This window comes from Vulpes lagopus, chromosome 4, assembly GCF_018345385.1.
Source record: "Vulpes lagopus strain Blue_001 chromosome 4, ASM1834538v1, whole genome shotgun sequence".
NCBI lineage: Eukaryota > Metazoa > Chordata > Mammalia > Carnivora > Canidae > Vulpes > Vulpes lagopus.
Window position 1 is genome coordinate 8,082,269 of NC_054827.1, and position 25,916 is coordinate 8,108,184.

Genomic DNA, 25,916 nt, shown 5'->3' on the forward strand with positions numbered 1-25,916 from the left:
TCATCCTTTGAACTGAGGGATCTCATCTACTATTACCATATCTTACTTTCACCTTCATAACCCGCCCCCCCCCCATGTCTTGCAGTCCCACATCCTCCTAAATCTTCCCTCTTATAAGACACCAGCAAATTCCCAGTGGCTTCCCTTAATCCACATTCATTTTGACACTCTCTGGAAATGTTCACTTTTCAAACGAATTGTCCAAGGCAATTCTAATGTTTTATGAGATGTTTAGTTAAAGAAAAAAATCTATGGGGTCAAAGTGGAGTAGATTGGAATGAACAAAATTATTTCTTTCTCTTGAGATTTCTCAGAATCTTTCATATTAGAAATGCAGCCTGCCAACTTTCAAGAGGAAAAACAGAGCATCTGCATTCTTGACATTAGTTTCACCAGGCAACCTGACTTGACAATTCCTAGAAGTGATGTTTTGCATCAAATGATTTAGAAATAATGCTTCAAGTTATCATGATTGTCTAAACACTTTTAAAAAACTTTCTGTGACATCCCCCTCCCTTGCTCCTTTTCATTCTCTTTTGTTCCCCTTTCCTTCTCTGAAGCAATTTTTAGAAAATAAGTCCACAAAACAATATGTATATAATTGTATCTTGGGGCTTACAACATATAGAAATATAATGTATTCAATAATCACAGTACATAGGTAGCAGACAGGAACCGAGCTGCATGGGAATAAGGAAATAAGGCCAGATAATGTGAATCTATATGAAAAAATGCAGAGAATAAAAAATGGTAAATAAGGTTACTATAAAAAAATACAAATACTTCTTCCTTTTTTACCTTCTTTAAAAGACATAAGATATTACAAAGCAATAACCATAACAATGTTTTATTTGATTTGTAACATATGTAGGATTAATATTTATAACAATAATGCCACAAGAAAGAGAAGGGTAGAATGGATATATAGAGGAAAAAGAGGTATTTTCTTTACCAGTCTTTACTCGTACCAAGTTATCACTGATATCAGGTTGACATTTCTGGAAAAGATGTAGAGTATCAGGAACACTTACTCATTGCTGATGGGAATGCAAAATGGTATGGTCACTTTTAGAAGACAGTTTGGTAGGGCACCTTGGTGTTTCAGTTGGTTAAGTGTCTGCCTTTAGCTCAGGTCATGATCTCAGGGTCCTGGGATCGAGCCTCACATTGGGCTCCCTGCTCAGCAGGGTGTCTGCTTCTCCCTCTCCCCACTCTTGCATGTGCACACTCGCTCGCTCTCTCTCAAATAAGTAAATAAAATCTTTTTTTTGTTGTTGTTGTTTAAGACAGTTTGGCATTTCTTACAAAACTAACCATAGTCTTGCCATATGATACAGTAATTGTGCTCCTTGGTATTTACTCAAAGGAGTTGAGAACCTATGTCCACACAAAGCCCTCATGCAGAAGTTTATAGCAGTTATATTTATAATTTCCAAAGCTTGGAAGCAACCAAGATGTCCTCCAGTTAGTGAATGGTTAAATAAACTGTGCTATATCCACACAATGGAGTATTACTCAGCACTAAAAGGAAAGAGGCAAATAAGTCATGAAAAGACAGAGGAAACTTAAACGCAGATCATCAAGAAGTAGACAATCAGAAAGGCTACATACTGTGTGATTCAGATTATATGACGTGCTGGAAAAGCCAAAACTATGGAGATGGAAAAAGGATCAGTTTTTTCAGGGATTGGGGTAGGGGGGAGAGATGGATAAGCAGAATATAAAGGATTTTAAAGGAAGTAAAAATACTGTGTATGATATAAAGATGGATATATGCCTTTATACATAGAACATAGAGCACAAGAGGAAACCTTAAGGTAAACTGGACTTTGTGATTATGATGTGTCAATGGAAGTTCATCAGCTGTAATAAAGTCACCACGCTTGTGGGAGAAATTGTTAATGAGGAGGCTGTGCATGTGTTGGGATGGGGGATATATGGGAAATCTCTTCCTTGATGTTTTGTTGTAAATCTAAAACTGCTCCACAGAAAAATCTTTATATATACATATTAAAACAATGGGTCAAGGACTTAAAAAGCTATTTCTCCCAAGAGAATATACTAATGACTTATGAAAAGATGCTTGATATCGCTAATCATTAGAGAAATGCAAATCAAAACCACAATGAGATTCTACTTTGTACACACTCGGATGACTATTATTTGAAAAAAAGCAATACAGAGATTACAAATGTTAGCAAGGATGTGGAGAAATTGGAACACTTGTGCATTGCTGGTGGGAGTATCAAACGGTTCAGCTTCTGTGGAAAACATATGGCCTTGCCTCAAAAAATTAAAATTACCATATGATCCAGAAATTTCAGTTGTAGGTATATACCTCACAGAAATGAAAACAGGGACTCATAAATTAGTTGTACAAAATGGTCCTGGCAGCATTATTCACACTAGCTCAAGGTGGAAACAACCCAAATGCCCAACGTCGGATGAAGAGATAAGCCAAATGCAGTATGTACATACAATGGAATATTATTCAGTTTTAAAAAGAAATGAAATTTTGGAGGGATCCCTGGGTGGCGCAGCGGTTTAGCGCCTGCCTTTGGCCCAGGGCGCAATCCTGGAGATCCGGGATGATACATGCTATAACATGGATGAATCTTGAGAACATTATGTCAAGTGAAATAAGCCAGACAAAAAAAAAGAAACCTATTGTATAATCCACATATACAAGCTCCTTAAAATAATCAAACTATATGGAGACAGAATATAGTGTAGTAGTTATCAGAGTAATCCAAGGAGAGAGAATGAGGAGTTAATTTTTAAAGTATAACTCCTTAAATGAAGACAAACAAAAAGCACATGCATTTAACAGCCATATAAAAATCTCTGGGGATCCCTGGGTGGTGCAGTGGTTTGTCGCCTGCCTTTGGCCCAGGGTGCGATCCTGGAGAGCCGGGATCGAATCCCACATCAGGCTCCCGGTGCATGGAGCCTGCTTCTCCCTCTACCTGTGTCTCTGCCTCTCTCTCTCTCTGTGTGACTATCATAAATAAAGAAAAAAAAATATTAAAAAAAAAATCTCTGATTTTAATTGTTGGATTATGTCAGAGGCCACATTCTGTAAATAACCAAGTCTCCCCTTTGAGACAGCCTAGCTATAAGATTTTTTTAGATATTTAAGAAATGTTCACTTTTGATTTATTGAAATATTGTATATGTTAGACTTTGAATTCTATCACTGATCAGTTTTACCTGTTTTGCATTGATGATCAGGAAGTAATCATGGATGTACCACAGATTTAGGACATTTTTGGCATGTCCTACACCTGGTCCCTTGCACTAAAATTTCTTTTGTTTTCATCCTACTGTTTAACTTTTTTTATAAGGTCTTTTGAAAAATACTTTTAAATGTATATTTCATAAAAAAGCATACACATTTCTTTGGCCTGCCCTCCACCCTCTTGGCTCAATATATTTCAAAAAAGAATGTGGAATAAATTTGTAATATTCTCCCATTTATCTTTACACTCTCTCAATGCCTTGCACAGAGGGCATAGAAAACACTTAAATATATATTGCATTATTTGTGAGGATTCAATAAAGAGGCACATTGGTCTAAGAAACATATTAAAACCAAGGAACTGTATTTTCTAAACATCAATGTTTGCTCTAACACATAGTGTTATGAAAATAATGGTAGTTGGCCTTTTGACTACTAATTGTTAGTCCCAAACACTTCAAAGTGCCATATTTCTAAAGGAAAAAAAGAAGTCTATTAGTTAGATAGGTTAATATTATTTTAATTATTATCATTAGAACATCTATAATAATGATTCAAATGTTTTAAGGATTCATTTAAATTATTAATTTAATCATGAATATATAAATAAGTCATTTAATAATTAACAATTCAAATACTTAAAGTTAAGTTGATTGAAATTTTACACAAAATCAAACCAGAACAAAACCTAATAAGGTGTCATCTATGGCTTCCTCACTTAAAATTTTAAAAATATATAAGGAATATAAACCTTTTTCACTTTTCCAGAAATTTGTATAAGGTTTTCTTAATGCCAAGAAAGCTAATGAAATTTTGGAAAGTAAGATTAAAGAAATAATATGACCAACCAAAATTGCCATTAAATTATATGTATGTCCCATAAATCTGATGATCTTAAGGATACATTCATCTTAAAGTCACTTATTTAATAAGATCTAAATAAATTATTAATATGCATCTCAAATATATTTCTATTTTGTTATAGATTTAAAATATTTTATGTTAGCATAAAGTTGCAGGGAAAAATATTGAAAATGCTCTATAGAAAATGCTCTATAGAATGCAATATTTCAAGGCTCAGTAACTAAAGTAAAATGTGAGTGGTTTTTAGCATTTCTCCCAAAACAATTTAATCCTTTTCCAGCACTGGAAGTGCCTTTAGTAGGGATTTTTCTAGAAAAATGTATTCTTATTTTATTCCTTTTGAAAAGTTTAATTCTACTTTCTGCCTAACTATATTTTATCAAGTCTCACACATATCTCAATTAGTGAAACTGTGAAAAAGTTAAAAAATGTGTATCTTATAATTAGAATCCCTGGAATCTTTCGTTTTAAAATAATCATACAATAGTAATAATCATCATTATAATTATATGATAATATCATAATAGTGATTTAGGTGTTAATCATAAAGCTTTCAAAATGCAATATACAATTGATATAAATTCATTATTCTATGATCAAATCCTAAAATCTACTCTTAATCATAAATCCTAATTTGAATCCTTAATTAAGTAGTGGAAAAAGAGCTTAAATTGGACAGTGGGCTGATTTTATAATTTTTAATTTTTTTACTTGTTAAAAGTTAAACCAACTACTACCATTTTAAATTACTTTGTATTGTTAAAACAGCTAAATTAAAATTTAAAGAGGAAAAATAGAACTATAGTAGAGATGAACACATAGTTACTATAATGGAATAAAACAAAACAGTTTAGGCTCTTTAGGAGGAGAATAAGCTACGGGAAAGTTACCAAAATACCCATCAATGTTATCTCTCTTTTATGGTCAATTGAAATAAATTTCAAGGTGAATGACAAAGAGCTCCTTTATTGAGCAGCTTGGATTATATTAACAGGAACTGTTGCTATTGCTGTTATTATATATGATCATATAAATGACACATAAGGTGGCTATGTGGCAGGGTGAAAAATTTTTGAGCTTTGAAGCAAAATGTTACTGGCTTTAAGATCTAGCACTGTACATCAGTTGGACAGTTTTTGAGACATCATTTAAGCTCTCTGTGTCTTAGATTTCATTATGCATGGGGAAGAGGGATCATCTCTTCTTTGGAGGGTTTTTGCAAGATGGGGAATAATTTAATACTCCTGGGAATCTGGCAGATTAGCATTTGGAAGTCAACACTTGACAGAATAAATTGTACCATGGAGCGTGGTTGGCTCGGGAGGAATCAAGAAAACTTTTGTGCAGAAATTTGTTTTTAGAAGGGACTTGAATGATAATTTTTCTTAGAGAAACAGCTGCATCAATCTTGTGTGAAGAGCATGAGAAAAGGCAATGATGTGCTATAAGCAAGGTGGTTGGAGTGTTGGTATGAGTACGGAATATGGAAAATGCTTGTAAATTGGATGTGAGACAGTGGATCTGGCCCCTTCTCACTCTCTCCTCTTGCCTCCACCCATCCCTCCTGGAGCGCTGCAATCACAGCTTACCCATTCTTGTTTCCACCCTTAGGTTCCTTCCAACTATTTTCAACATAGAAGTTAGAGCAATCCTGTTAAATTTAAATCAGAAGCCAAATTTTAAAAGGCAAATACTGCATGATCTTATTTATGTGTGGAATCTAAGAAGTGTCAAACTTATACTAGCAGAATAGAATGTTGGTCAGCAGGGGTAGGGAGTGGGGAGATGTTGGTCACAAAGGATAACAAACTTTCAGCTATGCAGGGTGAATAAGTTCTAGAGATCATGTCCAGCATGGTAACTGTGGTTAATGATACTGTATTGTATACTTAAAATTGTCTAAGAGTTCATTTTAAGGATTCTCACCACATATACACACTGTAACTATGTGAGGCAGTGAATGTGTTAACTTGATTGTGGCAATCATTTCACAATTTATATGTATATCAAAATGTCATGGGTACAACATTTATACAATTTTTATTTGTGAATTATATTTCAATAAAGCTCAAAAAAAAAAAAATCTAAATTACATCAGGCCACTTTCCTGCTCAAACTCCCATAGAAGCTTCTTATAGGATTCGGAGTAAATGACAAATTCCTTACAATGAACTCCAAGGTTTCATAAAATGTGGTGGTTCCCTATTATTTATTTGACTTTAGTCCCATTCCCTATTCTCCTCCAGCCACCCACACCCCTGTTTTTCTCAAAGTTACTAAGCATAATTCTTTTACAGGGTCTCTACTCTTGTCCTTTGACTACTTAGAATTCTCTCCTCCCCATAGACACGTGACTCATTCACTCACTTCCTTTTGGCTGTAACTTAAATAACAGTGAGGTCTTTTCTGGGCAATCCAGATAGATGCCCTTCTTCAACACTTACTTTCTCCAAATTTATTTTGTCTTTGGTACTTATCTCAGTCTAAAATACTCCTATTTCTCTGTTATTTTTCCCATGTATTGCTTTTCTCTGCCATAGAATAGACATATCTGGCATATCATATCACTCCACAAATAAATATTTGTCAAGTGGCCAAATAAATGAACCATCAGGAAGATAAGACATAAAAAAAGCAAAATTTTCTCTGCAAAGGCAAATGGTCACATGGATGAATTTGCAACCCCACAGAAATAAATTCATTCCTTCAGTTTATTAAAAAACTTTTATTATATATCAACAAGATGTCTGACTCTTAATGCTAGACTCTAGAAATTCAAAGTCTATCTCCTTTCCTCAGTTTATAAGTACAGAGAAATGTATTGATTTAGGTGAACTACCAAATACAATTATTGTCCAAATCACATTTTGAAGTATTTTTTGCCATTGAGATGACAAATGAGTGTTAAGATAATGTGATCCAACTTCCGAAAACAAAACTTCCTGTCTTTCTCTCTTCCACTCTCCTACAGCAAATATCACCTACTCCTCCATTTAAGGAAAAGTTAAGATGTTAACATTTGAAAATATGAAGCGATCCACCTTATGACAATAAAATAGATCTTGTTTAATAAACGAGAAACTTACGTTTTGGTCAACTAATTTAATCCAAAATCCAAGTAAATATTTAAATTAAATGGAAGGAAACTAAAGAAACAAGCAAACAAACAAAAACAAACCAAAAAAACCCTTTAATTATAAAAGATAAACAGGATTGGAAATGAATAGTATTCTAAAATGCTATCTTAAATTCTGTAAAAAATGCGGACAGGCATTTATAAACATACACAGATTCATACCTGTGAATTTAGGTTATACATAGTACATAACAAATTGGATAACACATTTATTCATGTTTAAAAAGAGTAATGTCAAATACCAAGACAGCCTGTAAGAAAATACTCAATCAAGAAATATTCTAAAGGAGAGGAAGAGCTCTTTTTCAATCTATTCATCGTGGGTAATAAAGAAGGCAGAGTAGTCAAAGATCCACATGGGCAAGCATGACAATGGAGCTGGCTCAGTGAATGTGTGCATGATATCCTAGAAACACCGATTTTTTGTTTTTAATTTTACAAATTAGGGCAATAGGGTTTTTTTCACATTAATGAAACAAATATATCAAGAAATAGAAATTAAAATATATTTACATTTGTAAAATAGGTTCAGTATTCATGAGAATTTTCCAAATGGAATTTCCACAGGAATACTGTTTCACCATTTTTGCTGTTAAAGGCACTTCATTGGAAATATTTGGGAAATGCTTATCTGAGATTGACACATCAGTGTTTGAAAATTTTCAAAATACATTCAAAATAATTGAAAACTTAATGGACGAAAACAATTTAGAATTTAAGATAACATTTATAGAGAAAAATATAAAAAATACAAAACAGAAAAAATAGTGAAGTACAGGTTTGGGAGACAAAGTTCTGGTATACATTATAAACCACATGCTGACCATGAGTTAACACTATTTTACTCGTTCTGCAAATATATCTACAAGTTGAGGACAGATATGAGAATGATACATTTTTTTACTTTTTTGGTATGACAATTCATTTAAGAAAAAATACCCTATTGCAATATTGAATAAACATTAAGGAGAAGGCAAAATCATATATAAAGAGTACATTGCTACAAATTTAAACACTAAGCAATTAATAGATTCTGTAGCATTATCTTCATTCTGAAGGAATTATTATATTATGGAAACATAACAAAAATGTCTACATAAAGAATTATACATGTCAATAATTCTTTTTTTCCCAATGAAATAATAAGTGAATGTGTATATGGTGTAAAAACTGGCAGTGGTATATGAACTTGCTATAAGCAAAGGAAAAGAAGCAATGTAGAAGAAACCTAAAACCAGAAAACAGGTTTGGCATTCTAATAATTAGGAAATTTAAATGAAAATAATATCAACCTTTAACCTTTCATCTCTACTAAAATATTATAGTAACATTTAAAATGATAAAAATTAAACCACCATACTCTTTAAAAAGGATTCATGATCCTTTGTATAGGAGTTGTAAATGAGAGTTATCCTGAAAAGTAACATAAAATCACATGAGACTAAAAGATAAATGAGTGACAAGATTTAGATTTTGCATAAACTAAGTTATATATTTTTGAAGAATGCTCTCCCAAGAGGACTCATTCCTATATGGAGTGACTAGAAGCTATTTTTTACTACTTTTAATTATACACACACAATATTGCAAGAATCTAATCATTAATTTTATATTGATCAGGATTTTTACAAATAACAGAAATCATTCTGCCTACCTAAATTTAAGAAAAAAAAAAATTAAAAGGCAGTAGGAGTCAACACCAGCAAGCATAACATCATGCATCAACTACTTCAGTAAAAAAACGAACCATTGTAAAAGGGATATCAGGGTGCCTCTTCTTTCTCATGTGTAAGTAAAAGCTAATCTCTCTTAAAGCTTCTTTTATTCATGCTGTTCATAGCTAATTCAAAGGCTCTTGAAAGTGCATTTGATTGAAAGACCCCAGGTACTTGACTACATTTTAGGCCCAAAGAATGCTAGGATGGTAAATTTCCATTCCTTTCATTTAGCTACAATACCGCATTTACATTCTCTATTCTGAAGTTTAAAGTTAAATATCATCAACACAATATATGTTAATTAATAAAGTAACAAGAAAGGGAAAAAATAAAAAGTAATTTGTAAATAAGCAAATGCACATCACATCAAGGAAGAAAGCACAGTTTGTGATCATTGTTCTCATTTATGAAGTTGGTTACAAGGCATATTGGATGTTATGACCTACCTCAGTCAGATTCCTCTGACAACCCAGCAGGACCTCAGTTACCTGTTTTTTGTTTATTCGGTTTAACTGAGAGAAACAGACTTTCCATCCTAAGGAATATGTAGCCCTGTGCCCCTAATGTAGAATTTGCTTTAGTCTCCCATTGTTTTCTCCCATCATGGAAGTAATTTTAATTTTCTCAAACTTTTTCCATAGAGGACTAGCAACTATATTTCTCCAGATCACTAAAATCAACTGTACGAAACAACACAGTAACCACTTTTCTTACCCCAACAATTGGTTTGAGGAGCTTTAAATAGGTCGTTTTCAAACCAATGTCAATATTGTTGAGAACCATCACCAGAGACTCCACTTATTTATTTATTTATTTATTTATTTATTTATTTATTTATTTATTTATTTATTTATTTTTTCAGAGACTCCACTTTAAATGCCGAATTACACACTTGGCTGCTTTGCTCGTAAAGTCATGCCATACACACATGCTACGTGCCAAATCATAGAAAATCCACTCATTGCCACCTCCGCAAGTTCTCTTCAGTGTGGAGGACCTAACTTCCAAACATTGGAATTTATGGATTAAAAAAGATCATAAATCTTTCCATGGTAATAGAACAAGAGTTCAAAACCACTATCCAAACTTAGCTTCTATTGTACTCCCAAACTGTCATGCCCTAGATACTCTGACTGCCAGGCAAGGAAGAGCTGGTGCAAACAAGGGTGTAAATGGTGCTTTGTGGTAAATCTAACAGGACAAATAGTGTCTTAAATATATATGTTAAAAGAGAAGATGAACATTCATCATATGAATCAAGTGCAGTCATTTTGTTGGATTGGTCTATTCCCAGGATTAGAGACTGGTTAAGTGAGTTGTGGGGAAATGTGCACCAATTTTTTATTTTGTTTGTTCTTCCTCGTTCTAATCTAGTTTTTTTTTTTTTTTTTTTTAATTTATGATAGTCACAGAGAGAGAGAGAGAGAGGCAGAGACATAGGAAGAGGGAGAAGCAGGCTCCATGCATCTGGAGCCGGACATGGGATTCCATCCCGGGTCTCCAGGATCGCGCCCTGGGCCAAAGGCAGGCGCCAAACCCCTGCGCCACCCAGGGATCCCCTCTAATCTAGGTTCTTTTCTTCCTTTGCAGACCTCTTACCTACTTCTAAAACTCTAGGCTCTGCTTAATAAAAAGTCATAATGCTGAACATTGGGGAGTGGTAATAAAGTAGTTGGATTTTAAGTGTTACAATGACAGATGATGGAAGGTTAGTCAAAAGGGTTCATTCATAGGTGGTCTGTCACCTTGTAGAGAATGCTGCTTTGTCCTCAGCTAGCCTTCTGTTCCTTCATCAGTCTCAAGGCACTTGGGGATGAACTTTTGCAGTCAATTGCTCTACCATGGAGCTATTCCCTCATCATGTGGAGTGAACTTCTGAATGTCCTGAGATAGCTCAAATCCTAAGTAGGCTAAGAGTTGTTTGCACCCATTGAAATTTAGATTGGGATGCTTTATGATCTCATTCAGCTAGTGTCTTTAGGAGAATAAGGGGGTTAATAAGTGCACCCTGTTTAGCATGATTGCAGAGTAAAAGGTCATCAACATACTGAACAGGAGTGGAGACCTGAGTAAAGGCTACAGAGTCTAAGTTGGCTTTAAGGACTTGGGAAAATATTGCAGGGCAATCACAATATCCCTGAGGTATTTGAGTGCATGTTAACTGTCTTCTTCTAAATATAAATGTAAAGAGAATCACTTTAAGAATAGTAGCTGGATTAGGTACTAACAGATGGCAAGGAATTACAAAAGAGTTTATGCCTCTTGGGTCTTGCAAAAAACTAATAGATTTAGGTTCCCATCTAAGTCAAATTTACCTTTCTCCTTTACATACCGATTGGAATGTTAAAGGGTGAAGAAGTGAAGAAAAGCACACCCTGTTGTAAGAGTCTGTTATAGGTTCAATTCCTTACTCTGCATCTCAGGAGAGAGGGTATTGAGTTACTGATGGAAAGCATTTATCCTTTTCCCAAGTAATGCATATGGATATTGCATATAGTAACAATCCAACTTCATTTGCATGTGTGGCTCAGAGACTAATTGGGACATCTTTAAAGAATTCACCCTCTTCAGATGAATTTAAATCAAGATGAATTTCTGGAAAGGGAAGTAGGAAACAAGATTTGGCCTGGGAAATAAAAATGCCTTTCTTCTGACATTTTATAGTGGCATTATACTTGCATAACAAATCTCTACCCAAGAGGTTTGCTGGTGAGGAGCTGGACACTAGAGGGTCCTCTTGGGTACAGGGGCCTACAGAGATAGGGGGAGCTGGTATAGCAGCAGTGCAATAGGTCGTCCTGCGACTCCAACAGCTTCAAAACAATCAGAGGTGACAGGTAGAGATAAATCCTCCGAATGCATGAAGTCCTATCAATGTCAATTAAAAATTCCATTCCCAATTCTCTGCTTAAGTTTAATGGTAGGCTGTGGACTATGACTGAGGATTGGCTAACTCTGTCAATTGATGGAGAATTATCCCAGAGGAGGAGAAAAACAGATTCCCCGGGGCTGCTGGAGCCTAGGGGAGTTGTTTTTTAAACTTTTCTTTCTGCTAAGTGAAGGACAATCATTCTTTCAACATCTTGTTTTTTATTTTTCGGTTTTTGGCTTTTTGTTTTTTTTTTTTAATAATATCTACAAATACCTGAAGGCAAATAGGAAGGGCTTCCAGTGAGCTTTGAGTTGTTCTTAGAGTTATGCTTTTGTTTCTCTAGAGATTCCAATTGCAAAGCAAGAATTGTTGATTTAAACTCTTTTATTTCTGTATTCCTGTAAGCAATTCTCAAAAAAAATTGAGTAGCTGTTTTTATTATGACATATAGGCTGGCTGGTCTACCCAACTACATTATTTTGAGTTTGCCTCTTTATATCAGGAAGAAAATTTCCTACTAGGATGGAAATCAAAAACTTCCTATGTTCTAGAGCTTTGGGGTTTAGTGAAATTCGCCTTTAAAAAGTCAGTATGATGCATTCAGTAAAGACCTTTGGATGCTCTCCTCTCTGAGTATACAATTCAAACTTAGACTAATTCACTTTAGAAGGGAAAGCCTCTACTATTGTTTCCATCAGTGCTTGAATATCCACTTTCAGCTGAGCCTTTTAGTCATTTGCAGGAGGGTTGGGGAGAAATTCTGGATCTGTTTTCTCTACCCTGGGCTGTTTGGCATGTCTGAAACTACAATATAATCATGGGTGGAAAGAATATTCTTTAGCAGTAGCCAGTCAAAGTCTCTATGAGTGGGCTTATGAATGGTCATTAATGTTTCTAATTTTTTTTTTAATTTTGGTAGGATCTTCTGAAAATGGAGGTAAAAGGGCATTATAATTTGATAGATCTACTGTGTCCAAGGTACATAAATTCTTTCTGCAGTGGGGGCCCAGGGTATATTTGCAAAGGATATCACATAGGGAGGCCTGATGCTGGCAGGGCCTGATTACAGAGCCCTGGAAAGTCAGAGGAGCTGTAGGGGACAGTAAAACAAGCCTCACCACATGTCCCAGATGCTCTTGCTAAATTGACTTCTTGATATTTGCATTTCTATAAATAACTTGCAGACCCCAGGCCTAGGGGTCATGCTGGAGTGCTTTTTTGTAAGTCTTGTAAGGAAAGGGAAGTTAAAACAGGTAGCTATGTGTTTAAGGAATTTTCTGGGGAAGCTGGAGGAGTTTGGATAGCAAGGAAATTTGTTTAAGAGCTGGGCTGGATTTTGAGAAGGGGGATTCAGACCTGGGCCCCAGAGATCTAAAACATCTTCTGGAGACTCAAACACAAGGAGTGAGGATAAAGTGATACACAAGAAGACAGAAAAAGGGAGTCTGTGTTGATAAGGACTTTAGGTTTTATTCCAAAACTACTTTCTATTCCTTCATTGTGTTAAGAAAATCTCTAAGCTAGCCATTATACTCCTTTATGTCTTCTTTGCAATTTAATCTTCCTGAGATATCAATAAGACATATATTTAGGATGAGAATCCACCTAAAAATTTTTTTAAGCATAGAAGTTTTTTTTTGGTTCAAAAGATCCATTATCTAGTCATTAAGGAGTGGACCTTCATTAGCATATTTATTCTAATAACATAATTTAATAAGCCCTTTTATGGAAATACTCAAAGATAAATTTCCAGGCTTAGAATAAATCTTTATCATGGACACATGATATGGACATATTATGGACACATAAATCCCACTTTGGGGACCCCTATGAGAAGTTGACCCCTAAAATCAACCTAACAAAGTAAAGATCTTTGTTGTCACAGGCTGTAAGAAATGTGTTGTAAAAATGGTTTTGGTTTCTCATGGGAACATGGGATGCCTCCAGTCATAAAGAATTATAGATTGATAGCGTCAGGCAGACGTTACAGGAATGGGACTCTTCAGCACTAACAAAGGAATGGTTAGGACAACAAATGTCCCATATAGAGTGGGACTTCTCATGACAAAATCCCCTGAAAGCTGGTAGACAAAGAGAATATTGCTTATGATTTCATGTCACCGAGTCCCAGTCTATTCAACTGGCTACCGAGTTCACAATAGTACATGTATCTTTTGGATGGCAGAAATCAGAAAAAATGGTCTCACTTGTCACAAAGCTAGGCTTATCAAGATATAGAACAAGTAAAATGAAAGCCTCACACTATTTTCTCATGGGGGACCCACAGCAAACCTTGTCTGAATACACATTGGTCTGGCAAGAAGCATGAACTCACCAATTGATGAGGCTGGTTGGAACAGGCTTATAGGACCTATGTCTGTTTTACCCTATAGTTTTCTTCTTTAAGACAATGACACAAAAGGCAGAGACAAAGGAATACACTGACCATCTCTGGGAGGAAAGGGATCAATAGAAATCAAGAGTACTCATAACAAATCAATGTTTCTATACACAAGGAATTAATTCACACAAATGTTTCCTCTGTTACATTTCAATTTAGGAAAGAAAAGGACTCTTACCACTTTCTCTTCCACCAGTCTCCACAGGTAGAGATCTGGAATATTGATATGGTAAGAACTCTTACCTTCTGGCAACTCTCATCAGAAATCCCGAATCTTTGGGGTGCCACAGCCTCAGAGCAAGCAGTATCCAGCCAGTGAAGAACTCCATGCTGGGTGCCAAAATTGCAGGGGAGGAGACCGTCCATTTCTCATTTCTTTGGTGGACCTAGTAGTTAAATTGATGTAAGACAGGTTAAAAGGAGAAAACCAAAGTTAATTTCATGTGTACAAGAGCTCATAGAAATAGGAGACTCAAAGAAGTGACCAAAGGAGGCAGCTTTTATATAAACAATTATTTGTGAAGATTCGACAACAGAGATTGGGCATGATGTAGCAAAGTAATGAAGGAGTAATAAAGTTTGTTTATATAGACTTTTCAGCCCTGACTTCCCTATCTCTGGTGGTAAGGATGCTTTCTACTCTCTAGCTACAGATATGCCCTTCACATGACAATTTATTTCCTGCTTTCAGGAAAACAAAGGAGGGTCAGAGTGTTATTGAACTGGCTGTTTCTTAAGTAATTTAAATTCAAAATAATCCATATGCCAAAGTGTAATATTTTGAGGAGTCCTGCCTATAATCTCATCATGGAAATATATACAATAATATAGTACTGGAAAAATGGATAAAACCTTGACAAATGCAATGAGAGAGAACATATGAAGACTAGTCAGCATATATATATATGGACAGCTGAGTAGGAAAGGATGGACTTTATATGAAATGGTCCTGGGTCAATTGAATATTCATATGATATTTAAAAATCTCATAATCCTAACCACATACCATATCCTAACCTTGATCTTACAACATTTCCCGAAAGGCAATCTCAGATGGATTGTTGATTCAAGACTAAAGTTAAAAATAATAAAGCTTGTAGACTATTTCAAAAGCTTGCATAACATATATATGTTATGTTGTTATTATTGTTAAACACACCAAAACACAATCTATTAAGGAACAGATTGGTAATTTGGGCTATGTTAAAACAATGACATTTAAATAATTAAAGTTATCATTAACATGGGGGAGAACAAGCAAGCCAAAAAGTGGCAAAATTTATTTGAAATTTGTTTAACTAACAAAGGACTCATATCCAGAATACATAAACAAAATATTTAAATCAATAGGAAAATGGAAGAAAAATAATTTAAAAATTGGTTGAAAGTATTAATAGGAATTTCATAAGAGAATCCAAATAGGCAACACATTTATGAAAACAGCTTTAATTTACATTTCTATATCCTGTGATGTATCCTATCACTCAGCAATTGTATTCCTGTGTATAAGTGTACATAATATTTATATATATTTATGTACCTAAAAATACATGCCAATCAGTTAAGTGCACACACACATATATACACACACAGTTACCAAAAGAGAAGCACAAGAAAATCTTCATAGCAGCATTAACTGTAAAGTAGAGACAGGTTAAATGCTCATTGGTAGTATAATATCTGAATAATTTGCAGGGAATTCATATGACGGAAAAGGTTCTAAAAAATAAAAATGAACAAAGTATTTTATTCCACAAAATGAATGTATTGAACAAGCATATTGTCAAGTAAAAGAAACTAGAGTCAAAATACTACCCATCATGATTCCGTATGTTAAAGTTCAAAAAAGTGTAAAGCCAGAGATTGATAGGCATTTCTTTGTCCATGCATACTATGGTATGCTTGTATCAGAGACCCACCGCCATTTATTTTCAGCTTCTCCTCCATGTGTAAGTGCCATTTGCAAGGGTCTAAAATGGCCACTCCAAACACAATATTCAAAAGCCTTTCAACATGAAGGTAGGAAGCAAAGGAGAAATAACTAAAAACCTATTCCTTTCCTTGTGTGTACCTCTAGAATCTGTGTACAACACTGATAAATTTTTCTATAAGGGAGTTCAGAAATGTAGTTTTCTTTTATGTGATGATATGCTCCCATTTCTATGGAAGACCATAGATGGATGTAGACAATAAGTGGATATTTCCTACAGCTATCAATTCCTAACCAAGTGTATCAATTTGGTCACCAAATATCTGTTTATGTCCCATCCCAGACATACAAAATATTCGCCTCTTTTCCAAGGGAACCATTTTCAAATTCCCAGATATTTACTTCATCCTAAAGTCCAAGAAATTTGGATGATTATTGGTCCTTTCTGTCAAATGTATATGTAGGTCCTGATTAACAAATAGAGATATTGCTAAAAAAAAATTAAGAAAAAAAGAGAAAATATGCAACATATAATAAAAGATTCTGAAAGGAAAACAACCATTGAAACAAAATTAATTTTATAGAAATTTTGAGACCTTTTTGCAAATATGTAGGGAAACTAAAGGAATTGGAGAATTTCCTAGAGAAATGCATTTTTTTTTCAAAAATTAACCTCATTAAAGATAGAAAATTTCAATTCATGAATTATCCTTGGAGATATTAAGAAAGTTATTAAGAAACTACCCCTGGGAAAAGCAAAAGGTCAAAATGGTATCTCAAAGCAATCTACCAAACCTCAAAAGCCAGATAGTCTCAATGTATTATAAATTGTTCCTAAACATAACTGATAACTACACCTAAGAAAGAGAAGTTTTAGACTAATATCACTTACAAATACCATGACAAAAATTCCACGTATAATGTAAATAAATAGAATTTAGCACTATAGTAAGAAAATGATATGTAAAGAACAAGTAAAAATCATTTCAAGAATTCAGAGTTGTTTCAGGATTAGGACTTTTATATAATATAACTGCATTAATGTAACACACTATACTGAATATGTAAGGAAAATCATACAAATAGCTCTATGGAGTCCAATAACTATGGAGTCCAATAACTCCATTGTTGTTCAATTAAGGAGGAAAACCAATTGGAGTAAGAAGACACTAAATAAAATGTTCTCTATGTGTAGATGATACAGTCAGTCATCTGGAAAACCCCAAAGAAACAATGAAAATAGTTCATTAGTAATCAAATAGTAAAAGGATTCAATAAAGTAAGTAAAGAGACCAAATGTGGAAGTGAATATCCCTAGTAAATTACCACCCAAATACTTCAATACAGAGGAGGCTCTAATGAGAGAATATTTATGCATGACTGAGCTATAAGTCTATCCCTGAGCTCAGCTATACCACCACAAAAATGAAACATATACTTCCACCTTCTTAAAATTCATGAGGGAAAAATCAGGGCAAAATATATACATTTTCAAAAAATAAACTGAAATAATCATGTCTACAAATGCTCTTTGGATAGAGAGACACTTTGTGAAACTAGGTATTGTATCCTCAAATCCTCTCTAAATGTCCAAACAATATTGATAAAAAGAAAATTCAATAAAAATATTTTTAATATTCAACTTTGTAATTTTTAGCTCAGAGGCTTATAAGTTTTCTCACTAGCTAATAGGAAATCAATAGTCTTCATATATAAATAATAGTAGATATATTGAGAGGATAAAAAACAAAATAACGAAAAGGATAAGAAACTAAAAGTAAGGTTAACAGAAAGTATACAATTTTACTATATGAGTGGAATTTTAAAACACTTCTGCACAATTTTAAAGTAGACTTGAATAAGTAGAAAGACATTTCTGTTCTTAGTAGAGAACTAAGTTCTCCCTAGATTCTAAAACTAAGAGAACTCAGTTTTCCCTAGATTAATTCATAAATTAAATGTAATCCCAATATAAATACAAATATGCATTTTAATGGATCAAGAAAATTTGATGCAAAACTTCATAGGGAAATTTTGATATTCAATGGAATTGTGATCCATTATGCAATGACTATAGAAATCCAATTTAAATCACAATATTTTTAAAAATATTAACCTTAAACCCTGGATTGCCCAGCACTTCTTAATATATGTTACTAATTCTAAAATAAAAGGAGAGTACAAGGATATAAAGTAGCATCCTTCACTCAGTGCAGAATATTCAACCTAGAAAATCAAAACAACTCTTCTTGAATTAATATCAGACTAGCTTGTGTTGGGGAGGAGGGGGTGCCAACAGATGTTTTCTTCCATATTTATTGCATGAAACACAGAAGCAAATCTACTGACAACTTCCAGCTGGTTCAGAGATTTGTCCTCTAACATGGGACTTGTAGTTCTCTTCTTTGCTTTTGTTTGCTCGTTCCTACTTTAGTGTTTTTCTCTACATTTACTCTTGCTTTTATTATTTTTAAGAATATTTTGTTTTCATTCTATGTCTCTATAATTTGTGGGGAAAAATCAATACCTTTTCAGAAAATAATCATATCTATATATGTCTTCAGGTCAAGTAGAAAATTTGTGGAAACCAAATATTTATCTATGTTAAAAGCCAGCTGCACATGCCAAATAATATTGGAAAAAAAATGGAAGATTCAAAGAGCAAATTTTAAATATCTGAGTTGTTTACTTTTAAATTCAGTAGTTTTGTCAACTTTCTCAGTAGCTAATAAAATGAGAAAAATGTATTTGATTAACATTTTGTTTTCCAATAATTAAACAAGTAAAATTTGCCTCCTTTAAAGTATTTTTTTTAAACGCACAAATTGTGTGAACAAAACAGGTACATTGTATTCCTGTAACTATTCACCATAAAATGCCAGGGGCATAGTGATACAATTAAGCTAGGATGTGATGTTCCATAGACACCAGAACTGCTTGATCCTAGTTATGCACAACTGAGCAAATCTGTATAATGTATTTTCCTATGTTTTTATTTTATAACAAGGAAACCTAGAAATCTTTATATGAGATACTTGTTTTTAAGGAAGCATATCACAAGTAATTAAAATCATCTCAGTAATTAGGAGTATAACTCTAAAATTAATGATGGAAAAATAACTTTATCTTATTTCAGTAGCTGAGGAATTATGCTTATACATGCACACAAGGCCATGTGTACACCTGTATTACCTTTTCTTTTCTTTTTTTTTGGTCAATCAAGCAGTAAGAGCATTTGCTATCACATAATTGAATGGTTATCTGCACGAGATAAAAGGCCATTTTTTTTTCTCAAAACCTATGGATGGCTTTTCTAGTTACCTTTCTGTGAGACACACACATACACACACCCACACCCATACATTTCTTTTCAATGTTATATGTGAAATGTCTCCAATTGCTTATGTGGCTTTTAGTCAATTTATACTTTTATTAGGAAAACCTATTCAAAAATTTACATATGAAGCTAAACATTTTGAGTACAAGTCTTAATTTGCTTTTGTTTGGTGTTTGAGTATTTCTAATAGTAAATGATATGCTATGCTCCTGATGCTTCCCAAACAAGTTCTATTTAATTCTTTACCTTGTTGTTAATTGTCCAATAGTAAGATGAACACATATTTTTTAAAAAGTGTCATGGTGGGGATCTCTGGGTGGCGCAGCAGTTTGCCTGCCTTTGGTCCAGGGCGTGATCCTGGAGACCCGGGATCGAATCCCACGTCGGGCTCCCGGTGCATGGAGCCTGCTTCTCCCTCTGCCTGTGTCTCTACCTCTCTCTCTCTCTCTCTCTCTGTGACTATCATAAATAAATAAAAATTAAAAAAAAATTTAAAAAGTGTCATGGTATAGATGAGAAATTATTTTAGAGAGACAGAGCTTGGATGGGTGGGGCAGAGGGAGAGAGCGAGCAGCTCAAGTAGACCCCATATTGAGAGCAGAGCAGAGGAGTCTCAATCCCACAAGCTGAGATCATGACCTAAGCTGAAGCCAAGAGACAGAGGTTCAAACAAGTATGCCACCCAGGCACCCCTACACCGGGCACTTTAGGTAATAGTACAATTAATAATTAAACCAAGACAATAGCATAAAACCAAGAGTGTCACAGGCAAATACAGAAAATAGTCAATCACAAAATGCCCACAAATACACACTATGGAACTAAGGATCAAGAAAGAGCAAGACACTAAGACTGACGAGGTGGCAGGGAGGGGAAGCAGGCGTGGTGTTTAGATAGTTCATTTGTTCCAGAGGCCATTCTGGCTGTAATATCAAATTATGAATGATACTATCCAACCCATTGTAAATAAAGCCAGGCATCATCTCCAGTTGATTTACAAAGAACAGTTTTACATCCTCAGAATAAACTTGAGAGAAGTATGTAACAATTTTGCAGAAAGAAATGATTACACCTTTCTCACTAATCATTGCTAACATCTGACAATATGGAACATAAATACAAAGTCATGCCACAACCAATTTTTCTAATTTTACTAAGTTCTTTTTCATAGGATTCTTCAAAGCCTGTATTTTACCATACCCAATAATCCTAGCAGACCTTTCTCCCTCCTCCCTCTCACTTTCTCCCTCTATCCCTCCTCTTTCTCCCCCCTCCTGCCTTTCTCTTGCTCTCTTGATTTAGGTTTTATCTGAGTACTCAAACCAAGTGAAATAAAATTTTAAAGGCATTGACTCCTGAACTATCTATAAGATAAAAGCAAATGGAAAAGAAAAATAGTTTGGGTTTATCAGAGTCACAATGAGCTTTTTCTCTATTGACAAAATGCATCACATATTTTGGTTAAAACAACAAAGTAGTTATAACTAAACAAAAAAAAAATCATTTGTAGGATTCTGATTAACCCATAGTAATTTTTAAATAGCAAAACACAAAATCAAATCCAAGAAAGAGCTAAACCAGATTGAGGAACTTCAGCAAGCTTAAAAATCCTCTTTGAAAAGTTTGCTCTCAGATACCTCATCAGAGTAACTTCAGTGCCCAGACTTATATGTTTGTGGGATCTAGGACCTAACTGACCTCATATGGGCCACATGGCCATTCATTCTGAATGTTTTTTGTGTGTAGTAGGATGAGTGGAAGCCCACAAGAGCCAAATTCATTGGGGTGATTAACTTCCCAAGAAAACAATGTGTATTTGTTAACTGAAGAATGAAAGCATTGTGGGCAGACAAAATAGGATATATTTGTACCACACCATGGAAGAGGATTCTGTACATTGAAGACCAGAAAATTGATGAACATCCTAATCTTAATTGGGCTAAATATGGGTATCTTAACACAAGAAAATGTTATTTGTGGATCACTTTCTGAAAATCAAATCCGTTCTCTCACCACTAACATACACGACTAAGATGGCACACATGGTGTGCCCAGTTTTGCCTATAAAGTTCCTTTGGCATACAGGCTCATATCTGAGTTGATATATTTGCTAAAGTAAATACATTTTTAGGTAAATTTTAGATTTAAACATCACTTTTAAAAATAGACAGTGGACAAACCGAGATTTTCATATTTGAAAGGAAAACATTTTGAATTTTGAGTTAATTCATTTTAGGGTAACATGGAAAAGTTCCTTGACATATGTTTCATTTTTAACAAACGTTTCTTTTTTTTCTTTAAAGCTTTATACCCAAGAGCAATCCTTCTAAATTCTAGTCAGGTATCTTTGTGATATGGGTGAGACACCTGTGTTTTACTATTCTGGGGATATTACAAACATTTCCATATCACCCATTGTAACTAAATGAGTTTTGTCGTTGTTGTTACAAGTTAGCTAGTCAACCACATCTCTGTTTTCCATGTGTCCAGGTCTTCAAATGATAAAATGTAAAAGAAATCAAAATAAGAAAAAAAATTAGTTCCCCTGGGAAACAGAATTAGAAGTAAAATTCACTTTATGAAAAAAATAAGATTGTTTTCGAGGAGGGCGGGTGTTGGAGGGGAATGGGTGACGGGCACTGAGGTGGACACTTGATGGGATGAGCACTGGGTGTTTTTCTGTATGTTGGTAAATTGAACACCAATAAAAATTAATTTAAAAAAAAAGAAAAAAAAATAAGATTGTTTTCTTTGTGGCAGCTTTATTAAAAATGCTTCATAAGTTTACATGTTTGTATTTGTTTATATATGCAACTTACAGATCTGAAGCTTAAAAAAGGCTCTGACTTACATCGTTTGTAGTAACTATTTAGTTAGCAATTTTATGAGAAATATACATGGAAGAATGCTAAACTTGTCTTCAGAAATTACTATTGACTTCTATCTTAGCAGGATATAAAGTGCTAAATTCTGCATATAAACTTCATGTTTTAAGTCTATTAAGATATTTAAAATTTAATTTCCCATGTTCCTAAGTTTTGAGGAAAAAACATAACTAGGGATGATTACCAAATATTTGACACAAAATAATATAAAATTTATAATCCATTATGAATTTAATGACATATAATATAAATGCATATGTGTACATATTTTTCACATAAGTATATAAATATGTATTATGTATACATTAATGTTTATATACTTATAATAGGTGCATAGTCTTTAATAAGTTTAAATATAGATGAATGAAACAGATGAATTTTTGGTTTACTAATAATCTTACAAATTATTGAACAGAAATATTAGATTGTATCATCTAAGTGATGATACCATTAAACAGAAACAAAAAATGATTGATACATTTTTTTTTTCAGTGAAGGAAGTGACATACTGTAGGATGATAGAATTATCAATTACAAAAATTATGACAGGTATGATGTACAAATATATTTGTGTATCAATCTGTTATCTTCATTGTAAAGATTTGGCATCACTTAATAAGGCACTTTGATTTACAAAATCAATATAAATTCTAATATATTTATTAAATAAATATTTGCAATAGAAAAATTCTCAAATTTAGGATTTAGAAGTTCCTAATAATTTTCCTCAGGCATTATATGTATCATTATATTGAACATATTTCCAATTATAGCACATATATAAACAGTTAATAGAGAACCAATAAAGAAAATGAATCTTAATTTCTAACTCTAACATTAAATCTGTTACAGTACGTGAGTTCTAGGAATTTTTAGTTTCTGTTCTTCTATAGTTTCCTTGGCTATAAAATAGGAACCATAGCACATAATGAAAGTGGTTGTTCTGAGGATTAAATGTCTGATAAAGTTGGAGCTCTATGTCTTGTGCAGAGCAAATCCTATTTGATAGTTATTATTTTATTATGATTTTTCAAAAACTAAGCAAATCTCTGTGTAAAGTGGGCCAGACCAACAATTGTTTTATTTTTGAAATGAACCAATACGGTCATCTTGCTGTATTACTTTCCTATACAGGAGACTTTTTCGTTTTCTCCTTTATCCACATATATCATTAAAATTATTAGTTACTCCTAAAAAGTTACCTAAGGATAGAATACTTTTATTTCTTTATCATTGTGGTATTGTTCTTTTTGATGAAATTGCTGGCATCATATATTGAAATGGGAGCCTTAGACTCACATCTATAATCAAGATAAAATAACCTACACATACTGCCTTTATCTCATGCATTGTTACTAGGATTGATTAAAATGATTCAGCACATTGATCCTTGATTTCAAGGGTTATAAACAAGAAAGATATACTCTTTGTGGAAGACTATACACAGAGCAACATCTGTACTGTACCATATCAGGGTTATAAAAAGGACCTACATTTTCAGTCTGTGACCCAGACTCCTATCAGGAATGTAACGGAAGAGTAAAAACTGAAGAGTGCAATCTCATGGTCATGAGAAGAGCAATAGATCTTCTCTGCACTACAGAATGGAATGTTTCAGGAAAGGATTGAGGAATTGAAAAGAAAAAGCTTCAGAGGCTGCTGTTTTCATCTGAGAGGCTTCTTTTACTCTGGAGTATTTTGAAAGATCATCGTATCGGGACCCTGATGGAAAAGACCGAGTAGGTTAGGAGTGAATCACCCATTTTCATGACAAGCTGTTTTTTTTTTTCCTCTCCTCAATAGGTACAGAGATGGGGGAAAAAATCATGTCAGAAGTCATTGCTAGGAATTAAGTGAATGCATTTAGCTGGAATATCCCATGGATTTAGTTTCTTGGGAAACTTTGTTGGGTGATTGTGGCAAGAACAGAAGAATTATAGGCAGTTAGGAACAAAGGCCGTTATCTCTGCAAGTAAACTGTTCAAGATTAATAGAATATAAATCAAATTAAATATATATGGCTAAGCTTTGAGTAACTTGCTCATTAACAGATGGCTGTATACTTATTTCAGTGACTGCTGAAGATAATTCAAATGTTCAGAATGACTGTGCCCTATTGCTTGGTGGTTCTGTGAACACAGCCACTGCTTCAATTCTAAGAGAAAATTGAAAACCCTACAACCAAATATGTTCAGGCTACTTTTTTCTAACTGTGCAATCTTGGTCACACCATTTCAGTACTATTTGCCTCATTTTCCTGGAAAATCAAGACAACCATTTCCACACAATGTTGATGTAACTACTGAGAAAAATATTTGCAGAGACATATTGGGTCTTCAATATGTGATTTTGTTTTTCCTACTTCTTTTCCCTTCCTCTCAAAGCAGAAATGGTAGATCTCACAAGGCAGATAAAAAAATTTTTGACACAGCAATAAATATTTATATTTGTTCTTCATTACCATTTCATTACAAAATAATTGTTGAGCAACTTCTATACAAACACTTGGGGATGCAATGATGAACAAAACCTACAAGCTCTTGTTGTCATGGAGATTACATATGAAACACTCAGACATTCTGGTTTATACTTTTATCTTTATAATTGATATTATTTGGATTTCTTTTCCTTTTAACACAACATCCCTATTCCCAGAAAAGCTATACATCATATAACTAAATTCAAGTGGGGTTTTGCACATTTTGATCTTTTGAGCCATTTGTGAATTAATATCATTTGTTTTTGTCAGTAGTATCAAATACAGACCCAGAACACAAAGATTATAAGCCTAAATGCTGAATTTTGATCTCTAATTTTAGCTGAAAGATTTATTAAACATAAAATAATTAAGTAAAATGTTTTAGAATATACTCTGGGACAGATTTGAAAGCATAGGTAATGCTTCTGAGGTTAATTACATATTGAACTCATTAAATTATCTTAATTTCTTATTTTCATACAGAACTGTTGATAAATTTGATGACTCAAAGATGTTTAATGTTGGTCAAAATATTCCAAGACAAATAAATATTAGAATGCTTTATATTGTTTTCTTTGTAATGTCATTTAAAAGATAAAATAGAATGCAATTAAATCTGATATGATTTACCTGTTTTATACTTATACATTGGACTTTTCATGTGCAAGGCTTGTCAGCTTTGGGATGCCTAATGTGGAATATGATTTGCAGAGTTAATCACTTCATCACTCAGCAAACAATGGGCCTCCTAAAATTCTACTTGTGCTCACAGTAAACATAGCTTAATTATATATTTGGCACAGAGAACAAATGAATTGCTCTTAGAAAATTAAATGGTTTATAAATTATTAAGTCTACATCTCAGGAAGCCATGTCTATAAAATGATATGAATGTTATTAATGCTAAAGCTCTTTGATAACAAAATGTAATCGATATAACTTTTACAGATTTTCATACATATCTTATTGTCATGAATTCCAGGAGAGATCTGTGAAGAACAGCTTGCGAGTGGGTATAAACTCCACTGTCTGGCTGCCAGGGATTCAGAACTACCC